The 12,095-nt window shown below is 37.0% G+C and overlaps 1 protein-coding gene and 1 non-coding gene across 4 annotated transcripts in view; one reads left to right on the top strand and one right to left on the bottom strand.

Annotated features, from left to right (window-relative positions):
- Positions 1–12,095, top strand: part of KCNH7 (potassium voltage-gated channel subfamily H member 7) — a 498,724-nt gene that overhangs the window by 136,908 nt on the left and 349,721 nt on the right. The gene's annotated exons all lie outside the window — the stretch shown is intronic.
- LOC122454038 lies at positions 10,103–10,209 on the bottom strand. Its single transcript, XR_006273260.1, has one exon. It is a non-coding gene; the product is annotated as a U6 spliceosomal RNA (small nuclear RNA).

Raw genomic sequence — 12,095 nt, 5'->3', positions numbered from 1 at the left:
GGAAGAGTGTGCAGCATGAAGCATTTTTCTGTGATTCTCAAAATCTGCTTTTGTTCCCCTGACGTTAAAATTGTTCACTTTGTTTTTTAAATTCTAAAGATGCCAAAAATTCACTGACTAAAAATATGAGGGGAAAAGCCTTAATAGAGTAGAAAAAAAAAGTGTAGCCAATTAAAGTGCCAAGTGAACTGTCTTGTACAAGAGGGCAAAGCACCCTCTGATCAAAGTACTCAGGTCCTGTTGGGAAGCTTTGAAGAGAAAATGCAGCATCCTAAATGCACAATAATGAAAAGGGGACAAAGACAGATAGGAAGAGAAGGTGAGGAACCTGCGCTCCTTTTGTCTTCTTACTCTTTACCTTTTCAGATGTCCTGCCTATAGAATGCGTTTGTTTGGGAGTTTGTTTTGGTCCTTTCCCCCCCTCCTCTTGAAAGTAATAGCTATTGTGAAGCTGCTTCACAGCAGGAACCCAGGTGTCTGCTGTGCGCTTCTTCTTTTATGGAAACAAAAACACTCTTACTGTGTGAAGCATTCAGGACTTACTCTGGCTGTCTGGCGTCTAAGTTGAGAGCATATTTTACCCTTTGCAATTTTTGTGTTATGTTAACTGCTGAAGAAAAACATGACTTTTGGTCACTAGGAAAGTGTTCCGCTAGATTGTATGGGCACACAATAGCTCCAGAGTTGTTCTTTTAATGAAAGGAATATGAGCAAAAGTCCCATTGAAATCTCTCAATGAAAATGCAGGATGTAGGTGGGAGAGGGGCAATGTTTTGTGACTTTTGCTGAGCAATGCAAGTTGCAAAATCCTTTTACAGGTATAGCCTTCTTCCCTGTTTCACCCATTTATACTCTATCAAGGTATTGCTCCCCAGAGACTGTTTTCATAGTACCCCCGCCCCGGCACAGGCAGAGACTAAGAGATAAATGGGGGCAATAGCAGCTTCAGTGAAAGAGTTCTAAAAATACAGTACCTCGCAAAATCTCTGCTGATACAGAAAGCTCAGAAATGATATCTGGATATTGCTTTAGGAAAGTATTCAGCCTAGAGGGTATGCGCTGAATGAAATGGGGCAAGAATATCATGTAATCTACATTTCCCCTTAAAAACTTCTGCCCCTTGCCACTCGGTTTCCACATATCATTTCAAAGCCTTTCCTATTATTTTTAGATAAGGATATTTTCAGCTGTGTGAAACTGTATTATAAAAAGTGCAATGGTTTTTTTAAACATCTGATAGGTGAGTTTTTTAATATTGAAGTGACACTGAAGAGGGTCATCGTAGGAATCCAAAGCTTTAAAATGGTGGTTTGCAGGCCATATCTGGACCACAGATGTGTTCAGCTGGATCTGTAATATTTTAGAAATATTTGAGCAAACTTTTAAATTCTTTAAATTTCATTTTTAAAAGTTGAGGTTTGCAGCTTTTCCTGAAAACTTGGATGACCTCTTAGAAGACACTAGTGTTGTATTCTCAAACGACAAAATTGGTTTGAGCTAAGTAACAGCAAGGCTTCCCTGATAGCTCAGTTGGTAAAGAATCCACCTTCAATGTGGGAGACCTGCGTTCGATCTCTGGGTTGGGAAGATCCCCTGGAGAAGGGAAAGACTACCCACTCCAGTATTCTGGCCTGGAGAATTCCATGGACTACACTCCATGGGGATGCAAAGAGTCAGATATGACTGGGCTATTTTCACTTTCAAGTAACAGCAAGGTTTCCCAGATGGCACTAGGGGTAAACAATCCACGTGCCAATGCAACAATCAAAAGCAACACGAGTTTAATCTCTGGGTCAGGAAATCCCCTGCAGGAGAGCATGGCAACCCACTCCAGTATCCTTGCCTGGAGAAACCCTTGGACAGAGGAGCCTCGTGGGCTAGAGTTCATAGGATCACAAAAAACCAGACACAACTGAAGCGATTAAAGCAACTAAAGAGCAAGTCTGGCCAGTGTTGGCCAGGTCATGTGTTATGAACCTGCCCACCTCCCACCAGACTCATGCATGTCACCTGCTCTGAGGACTTTAAAATGTGTGATCCTTGTTCCAGAAAAACATTACTGTTGGAGTGTGTATTCTCCCAAATGTTAGAGAACAATAGAGCTAACTAGTTTGTAGTTTCTGAGTGTGTATAGGTGAGCACACTGGTTTATGGTGTTACCTTGTGCAATTTTGTTGCTGGTTGCATTCAACTTTCCATAGTGTCAGTACCAAAATACTAACAATAGGCCTGGGTCAGCAAATCAGAAGGAAACAAAAGCAGAAATTTCTAAACTAATCTGAAATCTTGGTCAAAAACATCTAGAAATAAACTAATCTAATTTTATCATACATGCATACTTTATATTTTATGGGTTAGTGTTGTTTCAAACTACTATGGTAGTTTCCATAGACATTTTAGGGCTTTAGAGTGCACGAGGAATTTATTGGGCTAATTCTGAACAACTGGATTTAAAAGCTCCTTTTGAATCTTGGATGTAATTTTGGATGTTGGATTTATTTTATATAACTATGAAGCTGAGCTATTTAACATTTGACCATCTCTGTTCCATGATGGTGGGGCTTCCCTGGTGGCTCAGAGGTTAAAGCGTCTGTCTGCAATGCAGGAGACCCGGGTTCAATCCCTGAGTCGGGAACATCCCCTGGAGAAGGAAATGGCTCCATGATGGGGAAATCCTTGGTGGTCACTCTGAAACTAGTATATTCCTACTCATTCTATTCTCTCTCTCTTTTTTTTCCTCGTTACCTCTCCGGTTTGATAATCATGCATGAACAGAAGGATGAGTTCCCTTCAAAACCCACTCTTAAATGAACACGTTTAATTCCTTCAACATCCACTGTTTAATGACCAAACTTTATGATTTTGTGACAGTACATGTTTTTGAGTATCTGTAATGCCCTGGGCCTTCTCCAAGAATATGGATTTTAAGTTACACAAACATTCAGCAGAGAGGGGTATTTCTAAGGGTTGAAGAAGACACAGAAGTGCTTAGGAATGGCTTGAGTTGAACATTAGCAGAGGGAATGATGACTAGTAAGCCAGGCAAATGTATTCCAAACACATAGAGTGAGAAAACCAAACTCTTAGAGATAGGGAGCTTGAGATGTTGGGAAAAGTATGAACAGATCTGTTGGCCGGAGTAAAGGTTTGGAATTGAAGGGGCCTTCAATTCCAAGCTAAAGAGCTCAACGTTTATACTATATAGATAAGAAATTGCCACAGAAGTCTCAGATCAAGGGATTACAACATAGCTTCTATGCAGCTAGTGGGGAAATGGAGTTTTTTCATTCCAGTTTTTCATTAAGTATGTGTTATATACCACAAACACTGTTCTCTAGGTGATAAAATACAAGCATGAATGAAGAGATCAAAATGTAGAAGTAATCATAGGAGAAATAAGCAAACCACAGGAAGACTAGTTGGGGTATTAATAAAGATACAAAACTTATAATAGCTCTACATCAAACATTACACGTACACATAACATCATCCATGCTGTCTTGTCTTCAAGTGTTCTGACATCCCCAACTGCACCTTCTACATGAGAAGTTAAGAACCTTTTCTCTAATGAACCACCATTACAAGTTGTTGCCTGTCTTATCATTCAGTTGTTTTAGGGAATAAAGAAAATACCAATAACCACTGGATGGAGAGGTTTGGTTTTCAGGATTTTGCTCAGACAATCACTACCACCAAGGAACCAGCACCTGGGTCCAGGCATTCTCAACACTTCACCATCATGTGTTATTTCTTTTTTAAGTCAGCACTTTTATAGTGCTTACTTTAAGCTAGATACTGTTTTATACACTTTATCTTAAACTTATATTAGTTTTTAATAATTTTCATTTATTTGTTTTCTCCAGGATTAGAATGGATTCCATTTAATCATCACAATAAACCTATCTCATAAATCATATAGATTATATAGCATCAACTTGATAGATGGTAAATTGAGCCATATTTGAACCTTATGGATTATCGGGGCTACACTAATGGCAAGCTTTAACATACCACTGTCCACTGCTATCACTAAATCTAACCTTGATTCTTTTGTCTGTGTAATTCTTTAGATAGTAGCAACAACAACATAAGATCATTTATTAGGTGTCTACCCTGTGTTTCCATAATATGTACTAAAACCAAAATTAGGTGATTCTAAAAATATGCTCCTTTTTTCTATTTCATAGCTGTCCCATCTGGCATTCTGTCAATCTGATCTTCCCTGTCTCCATACCTGGATAACACCCACAGTATTCTTTTTCTGGTCTTTATTTAGGATGTTAGGGAATATATAAAAGGTGGCTGATTGACTCCTCTCAGGTGCATATCATACCCACTACTCTTAAAAGTCTTTCTACTTATCCTGAAGTAGTTCCTCTTGCACTCTGTTGAACAGCTATTCCAATTTTTTACCATCCCAGCAGTTCCTCATTCTGCTTTACACTTGTCATCTTTAGTAAAGGGCCTAGGAGAAAATGGGCTGCCTTAGCTTTGCTGTTCTAACATTTACAATTTCCTCTTTATCCTTACCTATCTGTCTCATGTCCTTTGATCCTGTATTAAGGGATGAGGTCTTCCCCCAGAGAGGAAGCTAACTGCTCTGCTTATGCCTCTAAACCCGTGTCCTTTGGTTTTTTTTCAGGACTTTGATTCTCAATGGTTTCATTTTTCTTAAATTTTTTTTTTTCTTTCACCAGTCCCTATCTCATATTCTTTGGCATATGAGTTTAACCTTACCATATGCTTAACCTTACCTTAGTTTTAGTAAATGCAGACTTTCTCTGTGCCCTCATAATATTCAAGCTACTATCCTAAGCCTTTTATTGTTTTGTCTAAACAATCCCTCTAAAACTAGTCAATACTGAATTTATGCAATCAACAAATAACTCTTCAGTGTGTGAAAGTGAAAGTGTTAGTCACTCAGTCATATCCAGCTCTTTGTGACCCCATGGACTGTAGCCTGCCAGGCTCCTCTATCCATGGAATTCTCCAGGAAGAATACTGGAGTGGGTTGCCACTTGCTCCTCCAAGAGATCTTACCGACACAGGGATCGAACCAGGGTCTCCCACATTGCAGTCAGATTCTTTACCATCTGAGCCACTAGGGAAGTTCAGTGCCAACTGCATAAAAAATGATTCAAAGGTCTGTTATTGATAAGTGAGCAGCAAACAAAATAAAATTTTTCGTCCCTGTGTCACTTAAATGGTAGTGCTAACTGAAAAAAAAAAAAGATGCACAAAGTGAATATTGTGAGCTAGTTTTTATTTGGAGCAAAATGAGGGCTATAGCCTGAGAGACAACATATCAGATAGTTCTGAGAAATTGCTCCAAAGAGGTAGGGGGGAAGGTCAGTATATAGGTGATTTTGGTGAAGGGGGAGTACATGCAATCAAGCACATATTTTTTTGCAGGTTTCTGCTTGTCACAAGGAGCAATTGTCACCATGAATGACTTTAGTGCTTTTGTATAGGCATGAGGAGATGAAAGAATTGGGATCATAAATTCATCTCTTGAAAATATCTAACTAACTGGAGACCTGTTCTGCCAATTTTTTCCAGAGCACAGAATTCCTCATTTCTAATCTCCATCCTGAACTCTTTTCAGGGCGTATTGAAGGTCAGCAGCTGCAGCAACTCATGATTTAATCTTTGTAGAGGTAGATGGCAAGTGCCCATGACAAGTGACAATTTTTAGTTGAGAGTAGTTGGGAAACAACAATATATCTTTTAAGAAAGTATTATGCTGTGTTTTAACATTAATAAGAGCTCAGTAGTAAAATAAATAGGCAAGGATGATAGGGAGGCTATCATTTAAAATGGGACAGTGAGGGAAGGAGTCACTGAGAAACATCATTGGTGGAACATTTAAATGAAAGTGATACCTTGACAAGGAAGAAAGCAAACATTAAATCTTGACCTCAAGACTGAAGTCAAAATCAACGTGTCAATCACTCAGTCATGTCTGACTCTTATCAACACTATGGACTGTAGCCCATCAGGTTCCTCTGTCCATGGGATTTCTCAGGCAGGAATACTGAAGTAGGTTGATATTCTCTTCTTCAGGGGGTCTTCCCAATTCAGGGATCAAACCCAGGTTTCCTGCATTGCAGGCAGATTCTTGACCATCTGAGCCAACAGGGAGTATTGAAGAGTACCTGGTTATTCAACAAAACGATAAGGAGGTTAATCTGCCTGAAGCCGACTGAGGGGGACTGTGGCAGGAAGAGATGATGTCAGATGTGTCAGAAGATGGCAGTTAGCTTCTGGTCTGCCCCACCCTATCTTTTACCTGTTTGGGTTACTTCTTATGCTCTGTATCAAGGCTATTTATACTCATGTCCCATCTCCTTTGTTAAACATCATTTTCTTTACGGTAGGGTGTAATCTTGTTCATCATTGTATCCCTCACAGACCCTAGGTTTTTTTTTTTTTTGATACAGTAGATGTGCTTGATCCATTAATGGAATTAAATTGAATTAAATATGACTTTAGAAATAAAGTATTTTGTGTTTCCGTGATAGCTCAGGGGTAAAGAATCCACCTGCCAGTGCAGGAGACATGGGTTTGATCTCTGATCTGAGAAGATCCCACGTTCTGTGAAGCAACTAAGCCTATGTACCTCAACTATTGAGTGTGCTCTAGAGCCTGGGAGCTGCAACTGCTGAAACCCACATGCCCTTGATCCTATACTTTGCAACAAGAGAAGCCATTGCAATGAGAAGCCTACACACCACAACTGGAAAGTCGTCCCTGATCGCCATGAGTAGAGAAGAAGCCTGTGCAGCAGTGAAGACCCAGTATAGCCAAAGACAATAAATAAATACATTTTTTAAATGAAGCATTTCTTTTTAAACATATATAAAATTATTTCAGCTAATTTTTTTCTAGATGATATTGGGTGCTAGCTACACAGTTTATGATAAAAACTGTATAATTCATATACTCCATAGTCTTAAGCAGAATGATATCTAAATTTGGTCATTATCTACTGATGTCAAAGCCTTTTCCTTAAAGGATAATTATCCTAGTGCTTTTCACCTTGTTGAATTTATGAATTCTGTGCTTAATCATTTAAATCAAAAGGAATATTAAATGAGTTTCCAAATGTAACTTCAAATTTATCGCCAAGATTAAAAAAAAAGCTCAACAGACATGGAATCAATTAGATATTTTTTAGTCACATGGATTTGGATCCTCTTCCTTTCATTTCCAAATGAAAGGAGAAGAAATAACATTCCCTAAATGTGAAACCTCTTAGGGGACAAAATATGGACTGTCAAAAGATGTGTCAATAAGTTGTGTCCTTGGACTTAAGTGGATGCATATTCTAATGTGCTGTGAGGGAACACCAAGAAACAAGTTATTCTGAGGCTTTCAGAAATAGAAAGCTTCCCCACTCCAACTGTGCTCATTAAAAATCTCCGTAACACGCATTGTAAAAAAATAAAGTGTTGTTTTAAATGACCAGACCAACCTCTAACTGCGGTTGTTACATTTTTAGGTATGGGAAGCAATTTAAAGTAGATTTTATTTCCTATGTGGAGGAACATGATTCCAAGCCTCTTTCCACCTCCAGTCAGCTGCATTTCAGAGGTGACTTCCCTGTGGGTGGAGGCAGTTAGAGGCAAATAGTTTATCAGGAGCTCTGAAAGCTTCTGAAATAAAAATATGTTACAGAGATACCAGATAAAATATTTTCTGGGAAGCGATTTGAATACCTTTGATTATGTGAAATGGTATGACGGTCAAAGGTAACAACTTTGTCGGAAGTCCTGCCTGAGCTCCTGAGTGGGCTCAGCCATGTGCTTGCTGTGACTTGTCAGATTACCTAACATTTCTGCTCTTCGGTCTTTCGTTGTATAAAATGGAGGTAACAGGGATACTTACCCTAGAGTTTTTATAAGGATCAAAGTGTGAATATGTAGTATGTAGCAGACATTCAGGATATGAGAACTGTTCTTGTCATCACCATCATTCATATTATTATCAAGGTCATCTACAAAATGGCTAAAAACATTTTTAGGAGATTATAGTTACCCCTCTGCCTTTTTTTTCTTGGAAAGGTTCTTTTTTCTTGTTTCTGTAGATTAAAAGGTAAACTTTAAATGTTTGCCGGGGTTACTGGTTTGGGTAAGTCATCTTAATGGCAATGAAGCACCGTGGTCTTCAACAAAGCTTCCTGAACCCTCCTGTCTCTGGATAATGGAGCACAAAAGATTTTACATTTAGCAGGATACTCTTCTGTGACTTGAAATTGTACCTCTGTGGGCATGCACAGCAGAAGCTCAGCAGAAATATCAGGAACTTTGAAATGTGAAGTCTGACTTTTAAATCAAGTACATTTGTGTAGAGTGTGTTTTCTTCCCAACATTCTAATTTTATTGCACTATGAATGCTCCAGCTGGAACCACTCTCTGACAGTTGGTTTAGAGTCTTTTAACTTAATTTTTAATGCGTTTGAAGGATTTTTCCAACTCATTCCCCAAAATTCATTGATAAGGAAAGATTCAATGATGTTATTATTAAATACAACTTTTTGCTGGATGCTCACAGCAAAGTTTAAATAGGAAAAGGCTAATTTAAAATCTTAAATTAAAAAAAATAAATAAATAAAATCTTAAATTACTTGAATTGGGTCTTCCTGGTCCCCTGTAATACTACATAATCTATTTTATCAGCCCAAGAACAACAATGGGATATCCTTAATAAGACAAACCTCTAAACATCAATGTAGAACATTTTACAATTTACACTATAAATAATTTACACCAGGTGAGACAAAAAAGAATTATGTCCTGACATGGTTTTTCCCTTTGAGGCTGTTTCAGTGTTCTGAAAAGGCAAATGTTACAGTCTTCCCACAAATCAGGAGGATAGTTCAAGATTTATGAATCTTACCTGTTTGATCAGGACCCTAGCAATAATAAAATTGCCACTACACTCTTCAGCTACTCAAAGTTTCTGTTCTTTAAATGCTTAAAAATATGCCACCCCATACATTGTTCCACATAAATAGATATTATTTCTAGCTCTACATTAAAAAACAAGCATAAAGCTTGTGCTCATGGTCCCAATACAGCCCTGTTACTGAATATGTTATGTTATCTGCATGTAAATTCTATAATATATACATGTTTTAGTTTTTAGATTATTTTGGAATAAATTTCCTAATTATTATGAAAGGTTTTTTATCAGCTTTTCTCTTGATTCTAGTATAATTTAGTGATTTCTGTATAGCTTTCAGTTTGTGAATAGAATGCATAGTAATGTAAATGAATTATGATTTACAAATATGATTTTCAAAAGAAAAAACATAATGAGAAACTATTCAGAAGTGTTAGGAAAATTAACTAATTTATTCTAAGTTTTACTCATCTTAATTTTGCCAAAACAGATTTTCAAAAATATGAGAATCTTTTTTGCTATAAACCTTTTTTCCCCTGAATTTCTTCTTCCTTACCTTCAATTCTACTTCAAATTAAGCTTTAATTAAGAGGACAGATAAAAAATATTCTTTACTGTATATATGTCAATGCCAGTCTCCCAATTTATCTCACCATCACCCCCTTCCCCCATTCTTATATACACTATTGATACTTTGTATGAAATAGATAAGTAATGAGAACCTAGCTCAGAGATCTCTACTCAATGCACTGTGGCAGTGGGAAGGGAAATTCCAAAATAAGAAAGGATATATGTATAGGTATAGATGATTCAGTTTGCTTACAGTAGAAATTAATACAACATTGTAAAAGAACTATACTGCAATGAATATTTTAAAAAATAAATACAAATAATACAGAAAAAAAATTTTTTTTTCCTCCAAAGACAAATACTCTAGGTTTCTGATATCTTTGTATATTCTACCTGGCCATAAAGTCATTTTGCCTTTAATCACATAGAGATGCCAAGTGGGAGCTGGGATTTCTGAGACAACTGGCTAATACCCAGGCTCAAAACAACAGGGAATTTGGAAGAGGGATTGGAAGAAATTGTGTCTTCCTTTACCCAGTAGGGTTCTTTTCCTGTTTTACGAAGCTGGAAAGAGCAACTCTAGTCAGATGAAGCTGTGGATTCTTTTTTTTTTTTCTTTTTCTTTTTTAAAAGTATGGAACGCTTCACGAATTTGCGTGTCATCCTTGCGCAGGGGCCATGCTAATCTTCTCTGTATCGTTCCAACTTTAGTATATGTGCTGCCGAAGCGAACACTGGATTCTTTTTTTTTGAATCGTGTATTTAAAAATAATAACTCTTCCAAAAGACAAAAGTTTCTGAAAATTTGACCCCTACTTTCACCCTAAACCAAGAGAAACCAACTCATAAAATACAGGCTATAATTTCTATACAGCCAAATGTTGCATTTTGAATCAGTTTAAACTCATGGTAGAAAAAAAAAAAATACAACCAAAAAACAATGTCCATCCCATCTTTCCCTGAGATTTCAATAATTTGATTGCTTCCATAATTGACTTTATTTTTTTATTGGTTACAGTAAAGTAAGAATAATGCTTTGCCATTATTTTGCACCTTTTTAACTTTCAAATCTATCAACACCTGCCTACCCTGCAAACTGGCACATTTCTCAGGGAAACTAAAGTACAGGAAATATTATGTGATTTAGTCAAGGTCAAACATAATTTCAGTGGCTAGGGAGGCATAACAGGACATCTAAATCTATATTTTTACTCTGGAAAATATTACCACAATATTTTTCAAAAATCTCATTTACATAGTTATTTGCTAATATAGTTTTAATGGTAATCCTTTAAATTATATTTGAGTAGCAGAAATAATAGTATTAATATACACTTATGTCTTGTACCTTTATATTTTCCATGTGAGTAAAAAGCATTCTATTATCCTTTTCTCTGCCCTTTACTGAGAAACTCACATATGATTTTTGAACAGTTGGCAGGCTGATTACTTGATTAAGGCACCTTCTACTATTTCTGACATTTTCATAATGAGCATATATGGAGCCTCAGAAATGCTAAAAGTTCTAGCCACAAGATAATTGAGTCACCATTTCCAGTGACTTCTGTTACCCTTCTAGTACCCTTATGACCGTGGAGACAGGTAATGCCTGTCTAGAAGTCAGTGTTGTTAGTCTTTGGCCAAATTCTAAAGTAGTTAAATTTAAGTTTTATGCTTCTCTATTTGTTTCATCATTTAAAAAATATCTGCTCCTTAAAAAGAGATTGCTATCATATAGATGTTGTACATAAGGTTTAACATTACCTCTGTTTAAGTATTGATATGTCTTTTGAAATTTCGCCATAAAATATGATGATAGAGACATTATGTATTCATCCAAACTATTTCCTTCTCTGATATTTCACATTTCTCCTAATGTATTCTGTCAAGTACACATGCTTATGCTCTCTGTAATGAGGTGTCTCATATATAAGGTGGAGAAAATGCTAGCTACTTCATGGATTAGTGTGAGGATCAAATGAGATATTGCATAATGCATGGTGAACAGTCATATCCACTACTGAATATTATTGTCTATTATAGTTATTTTCCTCCAACTACTATACATAATTAGATATCAAAAATGATCCTTTTTAATATTTATCATATCCAGCATTTTAAAGTCTTTAATACCACCCAATATTAATCTGGGTTCTTGATGCCCTCCTGAACTACTGCAATATGTGTGTGTGTGAGAGATTAGCTAAAAAGTTTGTTTGTATATTTTCTGTAAGTTGACATGGAAAAAAATGAACAAATTTTTGGCCAACCCAATATATATTGTGGGCTTCCTCAGTGGCTCAGCAGTAAAGAATCCGCCTGCAATGCAGGAGATGCAGTTGGGTTTTTTTTCCCATTTATTTTTATTAGTTGGAGGCTAATTACTTTACAATATTGTAGTGGTTTTTGTCATACGTTGACATGAATCAGCCATGGATTTACATGTATTCCCCATCCCAATCCCCCCCTCCCACCTCCCTCTCCACCCTTGGTCAGCAAGATCCCCTGAGTCAGTCATGGCAACCCATTCCAGTATTCTTGCTTGGAAAATCCCATGGAGAGAGGAGCCTGGCCGGCTATAGTACTTAAGGCCACAAAGAGTCAGACACAACTGAAGCGAC

This window comes from Cervus canadensis, chromosome 15 (genome assembly GCF_019320065.1).
Source record: "Cervus canadensis isolate Bull #8, Minnesota chromosome 15, ASM1932006v1, whole genome shotgun sequence".
In the NCBI taxonomy this organism is placed as follows: domain Eukaryota; kingdom Metazoa; phylum Chordata; class Mammalia; order Artiodactyla; family Cervidae; genus Cervus; species Cervus canadensis.
Note: the sequence above shows the minus strand (reverse complement) of the source record. Positions and strands in the feature narration are given on the sequence as shown.